Source organism: Saccostrea cucullata, unplaced genomic scaffold, assembly GCF_032062105.1.
Source record: "Saccostrea cucullata isolate Sc308-1 unplaced genomic scaffold, CSIRO_AGI_Scuc_v1 ctg4468, whole genome shotgun sequence".
NCBI lineage: Eukaryota > Metazoa > Mollusca > Bivalvia > Ostreida > Ostreidae > Saccostrea > Saccostrea cuccullata.
The window spans coordinates 44,390-63,093 of record NW_026940122.1 but is presented as its reverse complement, the minus strand read 5'-3'; the positions used below and the strand labels follow the sequence as shown (position 1 = coordinate 63,093).

At 31.0% G+C, this 18,704-nt stretch overlaps 1 long non-coding RNA gene across 1 annotated transcript; it reads left to right on the top strand.

Annotated features, from left to right (window-relative positions):
* Positions 1-13,830: 13,830 nt before the first annotated feature.
* LOC134254845 (uncharacterized) lies at positions 13,831-16,316 on the top strand. Its single transcript, XR_009989392.1, has 4 exons — positions 13,831-13,993; positions 14,276-14,385; positions 14,712-14,874; positions 16,117-16,316. It is a non-coding gene; the product is annotated as an uncharacterized LOC134254845 (long non-coding RNA).
* Positions 16,317-18,704: the final 2,388 nt, after the last annotated feature.

Below are 18,704 nucleotides of genomic sequence, written 5' to 3'. Positions count from 1 at the left end.
AGTAAACAACTCTGATAAGTCAGATATTGATAAAAAAATAAATTTTGTAGTTCATTTCTAGTAAAATTATGAAAAATTTTAATTAAAACGCGACTCTTTGCAGAATCCTTAACCTTACTTGGTCAAGAGGAGTGTTGGTTCCTTATTCAGCGTATTTCAAAGTGTATGCTTAAAATGGAATCGTTTTTAATCCAAGTCTCACTGCCTGGCAGAAAAATATGTTAAGCAATTAGGGCATCAGCTAAAAGGGCTTTCAAGGATTTTGAGAAGAGGTGGTCAAATAAAAAACATCTTATTGGCTTTCCCTGTGGAATTTTCAGAATTTCATCACTTGGATACTCTGATCGATTCCGATTCATATTTTCATTCCTTTTTTTTGTTTTTCTTCAAGATCCTGGATTTTTTTTGGCAGCCTGATTTTTTTTTAATCTTCTGATCTCAACTCATCAACATTATCTGTGAATTGCTTCTCTTTTCCCTACAAGAACAAAGATTTTCTGAAAATTCTCATAAATGTGAAAATCTAAGACTTAATTTTTTTTTTTTGCAAAATTGTTTCATTTAATTCTGCATCATAGGCACTGCCATATTTTAAAGCATTCCGAGCGGGAGTTTAGCCTGTTTCCCTTGCCCGCCATGTTCAAGATGTTAGAGGTGGACAGGATGGATTTTTCAATCTTTAATTATTAAATGTAATGTAATTTGGTTGGATCCTTACTGACATAACACGGTTTGACAAAATTTTCATTAAAAATGACATACAGTCAAGGGACATAATTATTCGCCACTTCAAAATGGCCGCCGAAATTTTACAAAGCGCACCTTGATATTTAGGAGCTGTTTAAAAATTAATAAATGCCCATCTTACCTCAATACTTTGTTGAATTGCCTTTCATCTTTAATACTTCATTTAGTCTGCCGGGAATTGTCTTATACAGGGCCTCGATGTCGGAAGTTGGAATATTTTCCCAGGCAGTCCGAATTCCCGCCATCAGCTGATCTTTTGTGTTAATGAATTCGGCACGGGTTTCCAGTGTTCTTTTTAATTTTAACCAAATGTTCTCGATGATATTTAGATCAGGGGACTGGGCAGGCCATGATGTTGTAATTATATTGTTATTGGCGATGTATTCTTTTACTAAATTAGCTCTATGAACGGGAGCATTGTCGTCCATAAATACATATGCGTTATCTGGAAAATGTCTGGCTAAAACGGGCCAAAGGTTGTTGTCTAATATTTAAATATATGTTCTTGCATTTATGTTACCTTCTGCACTAGTTAAAATTCCCATTCCTTTTATACAAACACAACCCCAGATCATGATACTCAGCTGTCGTCGAGATGGCGGACACACAAGCTGCGCACTGTACTTTTCCTCGTCTTTTCTCCAGATATAAACTTTCTTATTTTTTCCAATTACTATCTGGCTTTCATCACTGAACACCCATTTATTCCATTCACGATCAACAGTCCAATTTCTCCTCTCCTTGCACCATTTACAGCGAGCTTTTTTGTTGGCCTCACGAATAGCGACTTTTTTCTTGGCAATCCTTCGTTTGTACCCAAGCTCGTTAATTTTTCTTTTTATAGTTCTTGTACAAAATCTATGATCGTTTTCCTCATTTATAATACCTGTAATGTCCTCGTAAGTTCTTCGTCTGTTTTCTTTAACTACACGTGAAAGTTTGTTTTTGTGTCTGTCGGTAAACACTTTCTTCCTCCCTCTTCCTTGTCCCTTTTTCATTTTTTCCCATTTTCTACTTGTCCCGTTTCATCAAACTTTTTAACTATACTACGTATTGTTGACCTAGGGATTCCTAATATCCTCGCCAATTCTGATGTATTTCTGTTGGTTTTATATGTTTCTACAACCATATTTCTGACGGACGTATCTAATTCTTTCCCCTTGCGACCCATGTTGTTTTCAGATATATAGCAGACGACAAAAATATTGTGTACACGTCATCAATTTTAGTATTACAACACAAAGATAAAAATAGAATGGGAAAATCTTTTGTCTAAAAATAGCGCTCAGCACTACTTTACCGAACATGCGAGAAAACGTGACGCGATTTAAGCGGAAGTGGCGAATAATTATGTCCCTTGACTGTAACTGAAGTCTTACAAATAGACAGTAACATCTTGACAAATATCTCAGATTCAACGATTGCTCCATTTTTTTAAACTCACCATTAATATCTGCAGTTATTAAGTAAATTGATCCTCTGGATATTCCTTCTTCATATTCTGTTATTTTCTTGAAAGGTTGACAAAGAATGACTAGATTTACGCTAATAATCCTCCCACTCTACCGATTCACTTTCCAACGTCTCGCGCGTTTCAAAGTTTGCGCCTTTTTTATATAAAAAGTGTCATGCAGAGCTAATTAAGAAATAGTTTCGAATTGCCAAGATTGTTGTTAAACAAAAAATAACAAACACTATCTGAATGCTTTTTCACTGAAATTATTTTTTTTTTCAATTAATATAAGTTAAATCATTTATTGAATTGGATTTTTTACATTATACCTAAAGAGCGACAGTTTCGTATTTTCAAGTATGGCCGCCTCCATATCATGAGGACAACAAATAAATCTTGGGAACCATTCGCCCTCAAACAGAGTACCCTGAGCTATGTATAGGTATATAGTGTATAGGAGAATACACTACAAAATACGAATGTGGGTCATGTCATAGATACTTCACAGCCATGCAGCCTGTGCTGTATCATTTACACACGATGGACAGGAAAATGCATGTGACTTGATAACTGCATCAAAATATAAAGCGTTTGACCCAAGAATAGTACGGACAATAGATATGATATTTTAGCTGTAAATAAATCTAAGATACGTTTTTACGAAGATCATGAAATTTTTCCTAGACTATAAGTCTGTTTCATTTTCTTACAACTTGTTAAACGTTTGACAAATAGAGAAAATTCGGTCGAACAAAGTTGTGTCCTAAAAAATGAGATAATTTAAAGCACAATATTAATAAAGCTGGCCATTTTAAATGATGAAACATTAGAAATTCAATATGAGAAAAAATGCTGTCAATATTGATGCAGGGTTCTTTAAATTACGATCATAAATTTACAGTCTCCCTTCTAGACAGTACATAACAGAGTTTTATTATCTTGAAGAATCTAAGTTACCGATTCGGAGAGTAGAAAATAGTGAATTTAACCTATTATGTTCTCCTACTTGTCCCTGATCCAATACTTTCAAAATCAAAACAAAAGCATGTCATTAACTAGTGCTAATTGTAACGGGAACCGTTACAGATGTTCCCCAAACGCTCCCCAACTTCCTTTCGGCGCCATGTTCCCTGTAAGCTTCATTAAATAAAACAAACTCTGTGCATTTTTGACTTTTACAACGCTTTCCCAGAAGAATACCAATTATATTCAATTTTTAGCATTGCACCCAAGCGCATGTGAATGCATGTGCGTTATGACCATATCATCTTGTCTACACTATTTATATATTTTAATGTACTATATATTAAAGCATTCAGTCCAAAAGTAATAAAAATCACTCATTCAAGAGTATTTTTGAATATACTCGTTTCAAATGCACGCACGTGCGTGCACGTGCATGATGATCATATTTTCTTGTAGGAGTCCCTTACATCTATCTATGTTCTAAATCCCATTTTGTTTGGTTAAAAAACAAGGGAGTTATAGCCATTTAAAGTTTCAGCTAATCAGATTGCAGCACACGTGCATGCACGTAATTTAATGATTTTTTTTTTAATACCATTTTGTAGGATATCCTAATGCATGACTACATTTTAGATTTCAAAAAATTTCGTCAAAAAACAAAGGAGAAATAGCAATTTAAAGTTTCAGCCAATCAGATTGCAGCACACGTGCAGGCGCATGATTTCATGATTTTTTTCTATATCATTTCGTAGGATATCCTAATGCATGACTATATTTTAAATTTCAAAGAATTTCGTCAAAAAACAAAGGAGAAATAGCCATTTAAAGTTTCAGCCAATCAGATTGCAGCACACGTGCATGCGCGTGATTTCATGATTTTTTTTTCTATATCATTTTGTAGTATATCCTAATGCATGACTATATTTTAAATTTCAATGAATTTCGTCAAAAAACAAAGGAGATATTGCCATTTAAAGTTTCAGCCAATCAGCTTGCAGCACGCGCACATGCGCATGCTTTCATGAAAATTCTTATATATCATGCGGTAGATCTTCATAATGTAGGACTATGTTCAAAATTTCAAAGGATTATGACAAGAAACAAGAAAGTTATTGAGACTTTAGTTTCAGCCAATCAGAGCGAAGCGCACGTGCATGCGCGTGAGATCTTGCTATTTTGACCATGCCATCTTGTTTATAATACTAATGTATCCTTACATTATGAGTTTCAAAAAATTTCATCAAAAAATAGAAAAGTTACGGCAATAGCCATTATATTAATAATTTCACCTATTGCACGTGCACGCTCTTGCAAGCACGTGCGCGCAAAATGACCTTTGTTTGGCAACTCTACATAACATGCCTACTAACCCTAAAAAGGTTTCACCTAAGTCGGATGTGTAGTTTACAAGATCACTCGTGGACAAAATTTTCCCAGGAAGAAGAAAAATAATAATAATAATAATAATAATAATAATAATAATAAGAAACAGAGTAAAAACAATATGTTCCCCAACTTCGTTTGGGGAACATAATTAAATCAGGGGTTTGTTCAACATGCAAAAGTTGTATTATGGGAGTAATGAGTGTTTTCTAGAGATCGTTTGTGACAATTATTTTTACATTTTTAGTCTTCATCATGTTCATGAAAATTCATGAACATTCATAACCTTGAACTATTAAGTTTTTTCTTTAAACTGAAAATTAACAATATTCATATTTGTTCATCATTTATTCATGAACTATGAATTATGAATGTTTTCATGAATTTTATTCATGAACAACTTTTATGAACCTGTTAAGAATCCTTTAAGAACCATTCATGAACAATTATGAACAACTCATAAAGGTTCTTAACATCATGAATATCATTTCGCAGGGGTGGGAGCAGAGTCAACCCGGACCTTTTAAAGAATTAGAGGTGGAATCAGGTGCAATTGAAGAGTGAGTATCTCCTGTCGAACGGTCACACCCACAATGTGTTCTTTGTCATGATTGGGAAATTTCGGGAAAATCTGTCGCAAATTCAGCGTGTGAATAATGTCCTAACATTTAGTGTGAAAATGTAAGGAAGCATTGAACTCAATAAGATAGTGTATATGTATTTGCTGAATAGGTCAATGCATCGACCACATAATTTGCAAAATGTTGACGTCAAACAAAACTCTTGATATCCTTGGTTCATCATCTTCCTTTGCAATTGCTTGTCTCTTTTTTTTAATATTAATCGTTCGTATAGCAAGCTCTTGCATATCGAATCGATTTGGAGACATAACTCTGATAAATGTGATAAGGGTTAACGATAGAAAGGTAAATGTAACTACGTTTATCATAAAATTTGCTAGGTTACATTTAGCTTCTTTTTCTTGTCAAATATCAGTAAAACAAGCATTAAAGGTCATGATCTACTAAATAAAAGATGCCTACAGATTTATGAAATTTAAGAAACTAATTCAATATACTTTATAACTTTAGGTTAGTCAAATAAGATGTTTTGGAGCATAATTTATATTAAGTAAAAAAAGGTGAAAATTATACTTTAAACTGTAATTTCCAATTAAGAATTAAGAAAAGGTGTCTTCATCGTCGCTAGCCAAGTGTTTCTGATACGCTCCTCTCCTAATAAACCCTTGTCATACGGTGAAATCAAAATACGGGATTGTTTTCTGTCACATGATCTCGAATCTATCAGGTACGCACAGATTGCGTAATCGCCAGAAATAAAAAAAAATTAAATCAAAGTTTTTTCAAGAATAATTAAGAAGCAATAACTGTGTTATGTTTATTCATTACTTATAGATCAAATCTGAAGCTTCAATTTAGATTCTTAATCACATATTTAGGTTGATTGATTGATTGTATATTGTTTAACGTCCCTCTCGCGAATTTTTCACTCATATGGAGACATCACCGTATGCCGGGGAAGGGCTTCAAATTTTGACCTTTATTCGGCACTCAGGGCCATTGAGCAGTGAGGGATCTTTATCGTGCCAACGCCTGCCTCGGTTTTTAAGGTCTCATCCGAAGGACCCGCAACTTTCACTTCAAAGTGCCGAGCGCATGGTGAAGGAACAGTTGCTACCCATTTTAACGACTAGGTCAGTCGCGCCCGAGATACGAAATCACGACCTCCCGATCACGGAGCGAGCGCTCTACCGACTGAGCTACCGTGAACGGTGTATCACATATTTATAAGATATTGGATGACACCATGGCTATTCCTAGAATTGAATGTTATCTTATGGATCGTTGTTTATTTGCGATTTTCATTTCCGAGATTAAAGAGTGAAGATGTATCCCGAACGCAAATATCGTCATTTACAAAAAACAATTGCTGATTGGTCGACCTGGGTGTACTGAAATCCAATCAGAACTCTGGAAAAAAATCCCGATTTCTATGAACACCGTAGGCCAGGGGTTTATGAGGAGAGTAGCGTATCAGAAAACCTTGGCTAGCGAAGATGAGCTGTCTTGAATATTGGAGTTTTTTTCAGTCATTCCCATATAATTCATACATTTACCAAGTCCGTAGTATTGAAAAACGAATTTAAGAGCAATGATATAATTTTGCGTTTGATCGATAAAGTAAACATCCTTCATTAATAAAATGAAATTTTACACGTTAATCTTTCTTCGTTTAGTTTTTATGGCTATTCCAACTCACCACATGCAAGAACTCAGTAACGGAGGTTATAACTCAGAAAAAGCAGCTGTGAAGTTTTTAAAGTCTTTGTTCATGTTTTAATTTTTATTGAACTTCGAAGCTTTATCAATATACTACTTAATTATGACAGAAGAAATTCTGAACTGCAAACATAAAAAATATTTACTTAAGGTCATACGCAACGTAGTTTGAACTTTATTGGGTTCTTCCCTGGAGTTGAAGAGTTCCACTAAATGAAGGGCCTGTGTGCAATACTTTTAATGTCTATATATGGATTTGTACACCTCTTCTAAAAAAATTTTGAAGAAAAAAAATCTGGAAGTTATGTTATGTAATTTTTGTACATTTTTCTTTGAATAATGCAAAAATTTTTATAATTGCATATCTTTTCAAAACCCATGGTAACGCATGCTGATTTTTTGTCTAAGAACATGTAATGGTATTATAAGTTTAATTATAGAATATCTTGAAAAATTATCAGTAGGTAAGGTACGTTGCGTATGTCCTTAATATGTGTAAATCCAGATAACGGAATTTTTGGACAATAAAATAAACACTATTTTCCAGTAGGAATATTGCCAAGCAAACAGATTATTACATTACTTGCACCACTTGATTTGAAAAATAAAAGGATTCATCTTGAAAATTCAAGACCTTATCTGATTATAAATTGACCACTCTTTAAAGAAAAGTTGATATAAAGATTAAGAGATAAAAATGCTTTGTAAAACGTGTCAAACACACTTTAAAAAGAATGTTTTTACACAATTAAGAGAAGAACTAAACAGTTTTCCCCTCTTTTTAAGAGCAATTTACCAAAAAGTGTGTTTCGTTACGGAGGTTATTCTGAATATTTACAAAAAGAGTAAACCGAATTTTAGACTTCCTATTTGCTTTACAAACTTATGTCGCTCAGCATTACTAAGGGTCAATCAACTTAATCAAATATTTATTAATATATTATTGTCTTTTTAACTGCAAATGTGAAAGTGAAGATTTAAACTTCTATAACCTCCGTTACAAAATATACAACCTTCGTTTCGAACAATCGGTGTGAATGCGTTTACCTATTTGTGTTTTTAAATAAAAAACAGAAAACAATTTTTATTTGTTAAAAAAAGGATAAAAAATATTTGTATGAACGTTTTTTAGGCAAATACAGTTTAATTTAAAAAAACAAAACAAATAATTGTAACTCCGTTACGAAATACCTTTCTGAAACTTGTAATAATGAAGTGATTTATTGAATCATTGTGAAGTGCTTATGATGCCCCTTCACTACCATTATTTGAAAAACTTGGATGGCTGACCATTTATGAGTTAATTGATTTTCATAAATATGTATTACTGTACAAAACACTTCATGGTATGGCACCAACATATTTAAGAGACTCCTTTGAATTTATTTCCTCTAATAGTTATGTTCTACGATCTGAAACGAACTATGACCTTCATCTACCAAAATATCGAACTAATCAATTTAAAAATTCTTTTCATTATTCTGGAGTTCATTTATGGAACAAATTACCTTTGCATATCCGTTTCTCATCAACTGTACAAACTTTTCGTAAAAATGTAGAAAAATTCATTATAACATGTAGAAACTAAAAGTTATATAATCTCATGTTCTTGAATCAATCTGTATATGTACATGTTTTTTTTTTTTCACGTCACGTTGTATTATTTATTATGATATTGTACGAAGTTTTTAATATTGTATTATTGTGAATGTGTTTAGAGGGCCCTGAGGAAGATTAGTGCATTGCACTAATCGGGTTACCCTCTTTAAATAAAGTATTATTATTATTATTATTATTATTACTCATTAACATAATTTTTCATGAAAACTTATTTCATATATCATAATATATGAAAAATTCACTTTAGAAACACAAAAATTCATATTTTGCAGAAAAACCCAAACTCCGTAACATCGCTGGTTTTACGTATAAACGAGTATAATTTTCCTGTACACCGCTGATAGTTCACATAAAGGTGACTTTTTTGTGCCCATACACATTACGGAATATTAGACATTTACAAAACGAAAAAAAAACACTATCATTTTTATTTGTAATATGCAAAAAACATCTACGTTAAGGCCATTTTTACCATAATATTTTCAAAAATACCTTTATTTTATGCTTTTAACGCATTATGATTTTTATATTCCAATTTGTTGTCAACTTAAAGAGTAAGCTTCCAGCATTATCTGGTAGATTTAAACACCTAAAATGATGCACACGCCAGATTTTGTTGAATTTTTTTTAAGTAGGTTAGAGGTTACGGAGGTTAGAACCATTAGTAATTTCTTTATTTCTGAATTGTTGTTTAACTTTCCTTACATTTGTTTTTTTGTTAATAGACATACCCATTGATGTCAATCAACTGCATTGAAATAGTACTTCACATAGCCTCTGTTTCTTCACAATCACCGTCACGTAGGTTAGGTTCTTATATGCGACATTATAAAAAATCCATATTTTTAAAAATTTTGAACACGGTTTTATTGATTTGCCTAGAAAGAGATTCTGTGCTAGAGTTTTAATATATATTAGACACAAAAACACAGTTTTAGCTGTACTAACGATATATTGTATTATCTTAAAAATATTCAAACAATGTAACGGTAGGTTAGGTGAAATTTGGCGACAGCGATGATCAAAGATTTTTTAAAAAATCGTTATTCATTTATCAATGAAAGTTTCATTTATTTGAGTTTGACATGTTTCTTCATTAATTAAAACAATTTTTGTTTGTTTAGAACAAAATGCAACCAGTAATGCACATTCAAACTGTAAGGTATACTATGGCGACATCGCCTTTTACACAATTCCGGACTTCCTTCTGTGTAAATACTCGGAGAAAAAATATCAAAAAATATACCAGCTAATGTTTTTTTGTGTGACAAAATATGTTAACATAAAGGGTCAAGGAATAATTTGAATATCAGTAACAATAGCTTTGAAATATATTGGCGACATAGCGTTTTTTCATTTGTATGAATTATACGGGAATGACTATTTTTCCAAATCAGACAAGGAAAATGTATCTAGATTGCCTACAGTCTTTACGAAAAAGGAAATTTGTATGTTCATATTCATGATTTTATTAATTTAAAATAATGTCTAATTTATCAGCTTTTCGGACTACTTTTCAGGTAATTCGAACAGAATTCCATGATTTTTTTTTCTACATAATTGTATTAGAGCCGTAAAGTATGGAAAAAGAAAGTTGAAAGTGATTTTGATGTCATAATGGAACTACCACACAAAGTTAGTCTAAAGACACTAACTAGATCTTGACCTAGGAGTCCTTGTGATTATAACATAAAAACTACACCACTTTACCAAAAAGAATGACAGGCTTAAAAATCTTAATAATTTAATGTATGTATAAATGTTTAAAATATAGTTTGAAGGGTGTATGCTTGTAACCTGTAGAATGGAAATATAGTAGCAATTATACATGAAAACGCATTGTTTTTATTTTGTTCATGTTGATACATGTATGAGTAAGATGTGGTTGAACGGCCAAGTAGAATGTTGTTTTGATGGATTAGATATTTGTCCATTCAAACCAGTTCTTCGTTCAGGTACACCCGTTTATGTATTTTTGTTTAAGATACATTAGGTATTAAAGTCCTCGTAAAATGTATATACTGCATATGAACATAATTTAACATCAGATTTGAATGGTTTTATACAAAATATTTTAAAACGATTTGAAGTCTAAAATATAATGCTCACTAGAGCCATTTCCATTCGACGCGTATTTCTGACATCAGTTGTTCAAATCAGTAGCTAGATTGTAATTTGAATTATCTATTTTACTATTACAGGTTCCTTTTAGCGATAAGTAGATAATGTTAAATATTGGTAACGGTTACTCAGTTCAATATGAATACAGTTACTTGAGCACACTTATGGTATATTTTCTAAATCTTATCTGGCATAAAACACACCAAAAAGGCTGAATAGGTATTACCGTACCCATATCACATGCATGAATAATACTAATATTTTAAACACACAATACTTTCTTTATGACATTTTAAAGTCGAGAGATTTTAAAAACCGGAAGATAAAAACCTAGATAAAACTTGTGTTGGCAGACATTTTTGCAGGTAAAAACGTTTTTTTTATATTCCTTAATGATACCATCATTTCATACCATGTTTGTCAGAAATATACCATTTTAGTCAAAAAGTCAAGCTTCTTTATCAGACAATCATTTTTTTTTATGTAATCACAATTAGTCTTTATGGAAACTTGTGTGTAAATAGTTCTCATACATGTGCTAAATTCTATTTCACTTTATGCGGGTCAAGATACCTAAAACCTTTGTAAAATAAAACAAGAGAACCAATAGTATTGAAAGGTATTCTGAGTACTTGTGTTATAGATACAAATTTTATTTGTAAATTGACTGTTATTTTTTGAATCTGTGATCAAGTGTTCATGATCTCAAACTTTGATTATGTGTTCATTATCTTAAACCTTCCAAATAAAATTAAGTGCAAGTGCATTATGTGGACATTTCACAGAAAATTCTTATAATACCATTCCAAAATTTTAAAAAATCTTACGAATTATTGTCTTTTTACAAATTTTTTTAGCAACTCTTTTTGAAAAATGTATGGTAACTTGATGAAAGCCCTAACCCTCTCATAAATATTTAAAGCCGATCTTAATGAAGAATAAAAGCATGAAAACTTAAATACACTTAATGATTTTTTTTGCCAATTCCACATCAGAACATTATATTTTCGCAATTACTGTTAAAAAATAAAAATACATACTACATGTCAGACTTGATTTTGACCTCAAATTTCAAATTTCTTTGCTTCACAGACGTTGTTAACAAAGTTAAGAACATTGTTAACAAAGTTCAAAGTATATCAGGGGAAATTATCATAATTGACAACGTTGTCAATTATGATAATTTCCCCTGATATACTTTGAAAACTTAGATTTATTTAATATGTCCTCCATTTTTCTAAAGATCATTAGACATATTCAGATTGTTGCCTGTTGTAAGTAAAATCTTCAGTTCAATTACCTACGAAGGCATTTTAAAAAAAAATACTTAAGATTTGTCGTAAAAATTCTTAAGTTAAAGCCGCTTGGTCAGATTCTAATCGCTAAAAAAATATATTCGTTTTTCTTCTTAAGGAATAATTGTCCATAAATTATTTCAACTTTTGTCAAATTATATCCCCAGTCTTTTTCTTTTTAAAGATATCGAAATTCAGAAGTTAAAAAAATAATTTTTGTTAGGTCACACAAAAAATAATTCTTTGTTTGCATTGCGTGAAATCCCTTCGAAAAATTAAATTTATCGCTTGCATGTATATCTCATGAAGAACAAACCTGAGCATTTTTTCCGCAACAAAGTGTACATGGGTAATATTTTAGCGCTCGTTACTAAACTCCCTTTTTAAAAAAATCTTTATAAATATGTAAATATGCATATTAATATAAAAATTACTATGGATTATATTCAGTTAATTTCTTAATTTTTAAAAGATATATCATGACTAACTAAGGATTCTACCAATGGATAAAAAAATACTCGGGTTTGAATGCTCTTCATAATTAGATTTACTAGTAACCGATAAAAGTATTGTTTTCAAAGGTGACTTCAAAACAGATCTTAACTTCCCGTCAGGAACTGCTGTTTGTCAACAAGGTTTTTGGTCAATGTTTTCCATGTAAGGATTGTTGCAATAAACTATTAAGTCAATCTTATAATTAATTTTCATATATTATCTATGTAATGACAAACTTTTATTGTTTAAGATAATATGTGCCTGTTTCGGATGAAGCGGCTTTAAATTTTTTTGTGTTTATGTACGAAAGGGCTACTGGTGTTTCATTTGTAAGTAAACACAGACCGAATTTAATTTCAAACAATATTAGTATTTCTAAAAATTAAAAAATTTCTTTACGAATTGGTTTTTACCATTTTCCTCCAAATTAAGTTAACCCCTTCACTTCCGTACCGGTCAAATTGACCGGTGGCGCGTTAAAACACGACTTCGCGAAAATAAAATCTCCGTATCTATTTTGTGGTAGCATGAAGGTATATAACCTATATATCATCTTTTTGGAAATTTTCTTTACTTTTAAAATATCTAAAAAGATTATATCTTGATTGCCGGTATTTAATCGATTTTACGTTGTAAACACAAACGAGACTTTTTGAAAATGGCGTAATTTTCCAAAGCGATTGCCGAATTTCCAGACGATTGACAATTTTTTTCCTGATTAACTTTATAAGAAAGCATGGTATATTCTTTAAGAATATTTTCTCTACTTTTAAAATATGTAAAAATTATTGTTATTACTTTGATATATATTTTAAAAACAGGAATTTTTTTGCACTTATGTGTTTTTTATCAATTTTATTCGTAATATTTAAACAAAGCTCAATTTTACGTTTATTTCTGTGTTGAAATAGGGAAAACAAAATAAAGCTGGTAATAGTAGAGAAAATTTCCTTTCCAACAAGCCCTTATATGCCTTCTTACACTCAGTATTTTCTTAATTACGATAATTTGAATTTGTGACCTTTGCATAGTTTTTATGGAAAAATCGGTCAATTTTACATGTAACGTCAAGGTCGATATTGTTGCGTCTTACTCGAAACAACAAATTCTTTTATAAGACTTTTTTGACCATTCAAATATATTTTTTACTGAAATAAATGCATAATACAAAAAAAAAATAGATTTCAAAAAACAAATATATACTTTCGTTCTGCCTTTTGTGAAGTGAATGTTGATTTATTCATCTACATGTAATGATGTATATTTCATGAAGCGATATACAATATTGATAAAAATTGTAGATTTCCAAAACGTCGATCTTTACTAAAAAAAAATCAATCAGATTTTTAATATTGTTGTATCTTGTTATACTGTATACTTATTAATTTGCAATTAAATTAGATCTATATTTAACAATACAAAAACTCGCATTTATAAATAAATACGACTCAATACTGTATGAGTTGATACGAATTGAAATAAACACGTGTTTCCGCTTTGGTGTAAACATGATGGTGATCCGAAATCTGAACGTCAATTTTCATGATTATTTCACGACGAAGATCATCACATCAATGAATCAAATAATACGGATATGCCTTTGGTATTAGCAGGTGAGAATACGTGTATATTGACTGAAAAGTTTAAGTTTAAAACGCATTAGTTCACGTTCAAAAGAAAACTAAATGTACACATGTACTAGATCTTTATGTTTCAGTGTGCGTGTTTCGTATCGTTCAGCCAATTTTGCATTGCTTTTGAATTTTGATGCTTTTGACAATCACTCGTAAGTTCAAAGTAAAATCAAAGTTGTCATAATAATGGATAGTTGTTTTTAGTATCTATGTACCAGTGTGTATAGGTGTACATGTACCACTTTCACATTGAAATTTTAGGGTGCTTTCAGCATATGCAACAATACTTTCATCTGTGAATACCCACTTTCTAAGCCCACCATGAACTACGAGCGGAAGGTCAATTAATATGTAAGGACACCAATGAACAGGTAAATTTTTATTTTGGTATTGAAAATTTCTGTATTTCTAAAATTTAAAAAAATAAAATCTAATTTCATTTGTGTCATTCTCATGATATCGCATTCATACAAGTTTATAAACATTTGATTTATATTTTGAAAAATAAGTGTTTGAAACACATAATACTTATGATGCTTGATTATTCATACAGACGTATTATATAACATGATTTAAACATGTAATATCTATCTGAATGAATGCTGAGATATGGAACAAACTGTTTTTATAGACTGCTGTTGTATTTCCAATCTGCATAAAGTATGTGGTTAGAATTTCCATTTTCTAAATTTTTCAGACACTTTCCAATTATCCTACATCATATACATGGGTGGTCAAACTCCCTGGATGGTTTATCAACACTCCCATGATCACGAACAGCCTTGCGCCAGGAATTTTGCCCTGAAGTAACATTGCAGTCTATTGTCTCCTTTCTTTTTACAACCCTGGCAGCCATGCAGGTATGAAATCTATGAAAGCCATGAAGGGACATAAAATTTTTAAAATTTATAAAAGTAAACCAAGTTCTTGATTTATACAATCCATTCTCTCGGATTGACAATATGTTATAACAAATTGCCAATTCATTCTCACAGATTACCAATTCGTTCCCTCAAATTACACAGTCCATTATCTCAGATTGTATAATTCATTCTTTTAGTTTAAATGATTCATTCCCTCGGAATGTAAACCCTTCCCATGATTTCGTTTAAATTATTTATCTGTACATATCGGATATGGTAATACCGGTACATGTTTAAAAAATAAAATATTGTAGTATTTTACATCCTAACTTTTATTATTTACATATTAAGGTCCAAAATGAGAAAAATACATGAAAATTTCCAAATCCATGTGCTAGTACTGATATTTGTACAACAAAAAATCTTAGAGTTTTTGTGTTACTTGTAGAATAATTGAAAGTCCTAGATACATGTAGTAAAAGTGAATATGGGTCCTGTGTAATCATAATATTTCTAAAATAAATATACGTTGAATTAGTTATGAAAGAGGTTGGAAACGACCGGTTGCTGAAACAAAATAAATAGAATGCACATATTGATTAAAATGGTTGGATGTTTCTGTACATATATGTAATGAAATTCAAGAGCACAGATTTCCAAAATCATAAAACTGACGTAACAAATCAAGATGTTGAATTATCAATCTGTGAAAACAAATTACCAGTATGTAATTCGAGATCTCAAATTATGAATCAAGAGGGCGAATTAGTAATCCTTAAGATCGGATTGTGTAATTCGAGATCTCATATTATAAATCAAGGGAACAATTTAGTAATCCTTGGGATTAGATTGTCTAATTCGATTTGATATCATCTTTTACTTTTTTGAAAAATTTACGTGTCCCTTCCTGGCCTTCGTAGCAATCTAATGCCAGATTTTTTTTACATGTTGCGATAGCATAAACAGAGGTCAGGCTTTAGTCAGATTGCCATATATGCTATTTGTTTTAGTTCATTTATTTTACCATGATGGTTTACTACAAGTTGTTAAATTATCACTCCTGATACATTGACTTAACAATATCATTTAACTACTTGGATCACATAATGAATACAATTTTAATTTTAAAAGGAAAATCAAATAAACGTAGTAATTTTAGCATTCTTAATTTTATTTATAAATATAAATTTATATATACAATGACATGTATCTGTTTCAAAATACTTAAATCTTTTACAGGATAGAAGCTGATCACTTGTACTTGACAGCAAATAATAATGTCTTGGACAAGTCAAAGAATTTCCTCCGGTCTTACAGAGAAATGACAGTTGATAAAAGAATGGTGGACACAAAGTAAAAGTGCTCTTCAACATTTTGTTGAAGATTTCAGTCTGATTTGGAATTCATCTTGCAATATTTCTGTTTTTGTTTATTTGGATATAAGCGTCAAATTTTCAACTTATTGACTAAACAGTTTTGCATTAAATATTACCAATGCTATCTATTATTATTTCCCTCCAAGATAACATGTCAAGTCTTTATTGTACCCCTTAAGCTCTGTTATACCAGAAAAACTTGCAATGAAATCATTTAGATTTTTTTTCTAGTTAAATTAAATCCATGAAAAATAAAGATTATTTTTTATGTCATCAAGAGAATAGATTTCTTGTTTAACAAAAAGATAGTATACATGTTTTGCTAGGGCTTTGTAAGAAGCAGACCAGAATTCTTTGCTTGCAAACTTTGTCATTCGCCATTTTTATTATGTCAACTATTAGATGATTTATCAATGTTTGAAGCATTTCAAAATTGATATTTACTTACAGTTTAAAGCATAATTCTGTACTGATATGACCTTGACCCCCTGAAGAACAAGAGTGTCAAGGTCAATTTTTAATACAAAAATGTTCTTTCATCTTTATGGCCCATATCTTACAAGCAATATCATGAAATATACAAAAAGTGTCTAGAATTTGTCCAGAATGTGAAATAACAAACATGTATATAGCCAAAAACTTTAAAATGATGTTGCTTAGCAACCACTTAAAGGTCATTAAACAGATATTTGAACTAAAATGATGCATGGATATTGCAGTTCTGATCCCTTCTTGAGAGTATATTCAGAATTTTCCATGTCAGCATCCATTGTGTAAAATTATGGCAAGAATATTGAAAAAAAATTGATGAAACTTTTGCACTAATTTGACCTTTGACCTCCTAAAAATAGTTCTAATGAGGTCAAACTTTATGACAATTTATCTGTTGTATGTCCCTTATAATTTTATGACCTCACATTTAACTTTTATATCTGCTGGGATGCATAAATGTGTCTAGGATGAGTAAAAAATGAAAATTTCTGCCCGAAAATTAAAGAATTCTGCGTTGCTAAGCAACCCCTTTTAAGTAATTATATGCAGAATTGAAAAAAAAAGTTTATGTGTTTCATGTAGTACAGTATAATGCTCTTTTGTGGGTATATCCCAAATTTCCTATTTCAACATACATCATACTTAATATTTAGCTTAAAGATGAAAAAGTATCAAAAAATTCCATAAAATTTTGCACTTAATTGACCTTTGACCTCAATTTTTACTAATAAGGTCAGTGGTTGAGTATCTAAACCGTCATAAAAAATCATCTGAAAGAAATTTCCTACAAAATGGTATGCATTATGCCTAGCTTTCCCCTTGGATAAAAAAGTTAGAAATAATTTAATAATGTCATGTCAAAAGACCTCCAAAATCACGTAAAATGCGCCGGAAGAGAAAGGGTTAAGTTATTTAGGGTAAGGGTTCACTTTAAACTATTGACAAAAATCGCTGACTAAAAACTAGAGATAAGAACTTTTCAAATACATGACATATTCTCATCATGCAGCAAACTAGAATCCTCCCTGGAGTGAAACCTTAATCAAACTCTTACGAAAATGCTAATGTAAATCATAGTTGTAATCTATGGTATCAAAGCTTTAACTATATTAAATCAAACCTTTTTTCTAAATGAAATTGAGTTTTCACTAGAATTCAAATCCTTTAATTTTCTTTTTTTTTCCTATCCTTACATGGGATTTTCTTTTAAAGGAAATGCTACCGGTGTGTTGAATTGTTCTCTAGAAAATAACATCTCTTATGGAATTCAAACAATATATGACTGTTTTAAGTTTTTTAAAAACAATTCCTCATCATGGATAAGAGGCTGCCTTCTCGATGAAGATTGAGAAGACGGACTTTCGTGTTTTGTGTTTGGTGTTAATTTATTGGGCGTCATTCTTCTTCTACTTCTTCTACTTACAACTTACTCTATTGTTTATATAAAAAAAGACGATTGACTCCCTCAATGAATATATATATGTAGTCTTCCGTGACCAAGTCTTTCAACAAAGAGTGCGAATTCTCCTGGCCACTAATTGTGCCCCTTCATTTACCGACTTTTTTTATTATATCTATATAGCAGATTATTTTTTTTTTATGTACATTACAAAAATTATACTCTTGACTTGGCTTTTGCTTTAACATTTAGATGTTTTCAATTAACAAAAGTTATTTCTAACCATAGGCCTTCACCATATATCCCAATGAATTCGAAATTAAAGATACTCAGTCTACATTATCTGTAATATCTGTATCATATTTGGATGATTTTCTGTCTCTGGGCGTGAGGGGCCAACTAACATATAAACTGTTTAATAATCAAGATTACTTAAGATTTGTCATCGTTCAACTTTCCTTATGCATCTAGTGATATTCGGCTATCATCTGCATATAGGGGGGTATATGTCTCCTAAATTAAACGATATTCAAGGTCATGTTTTGAGTACAATCATTTTT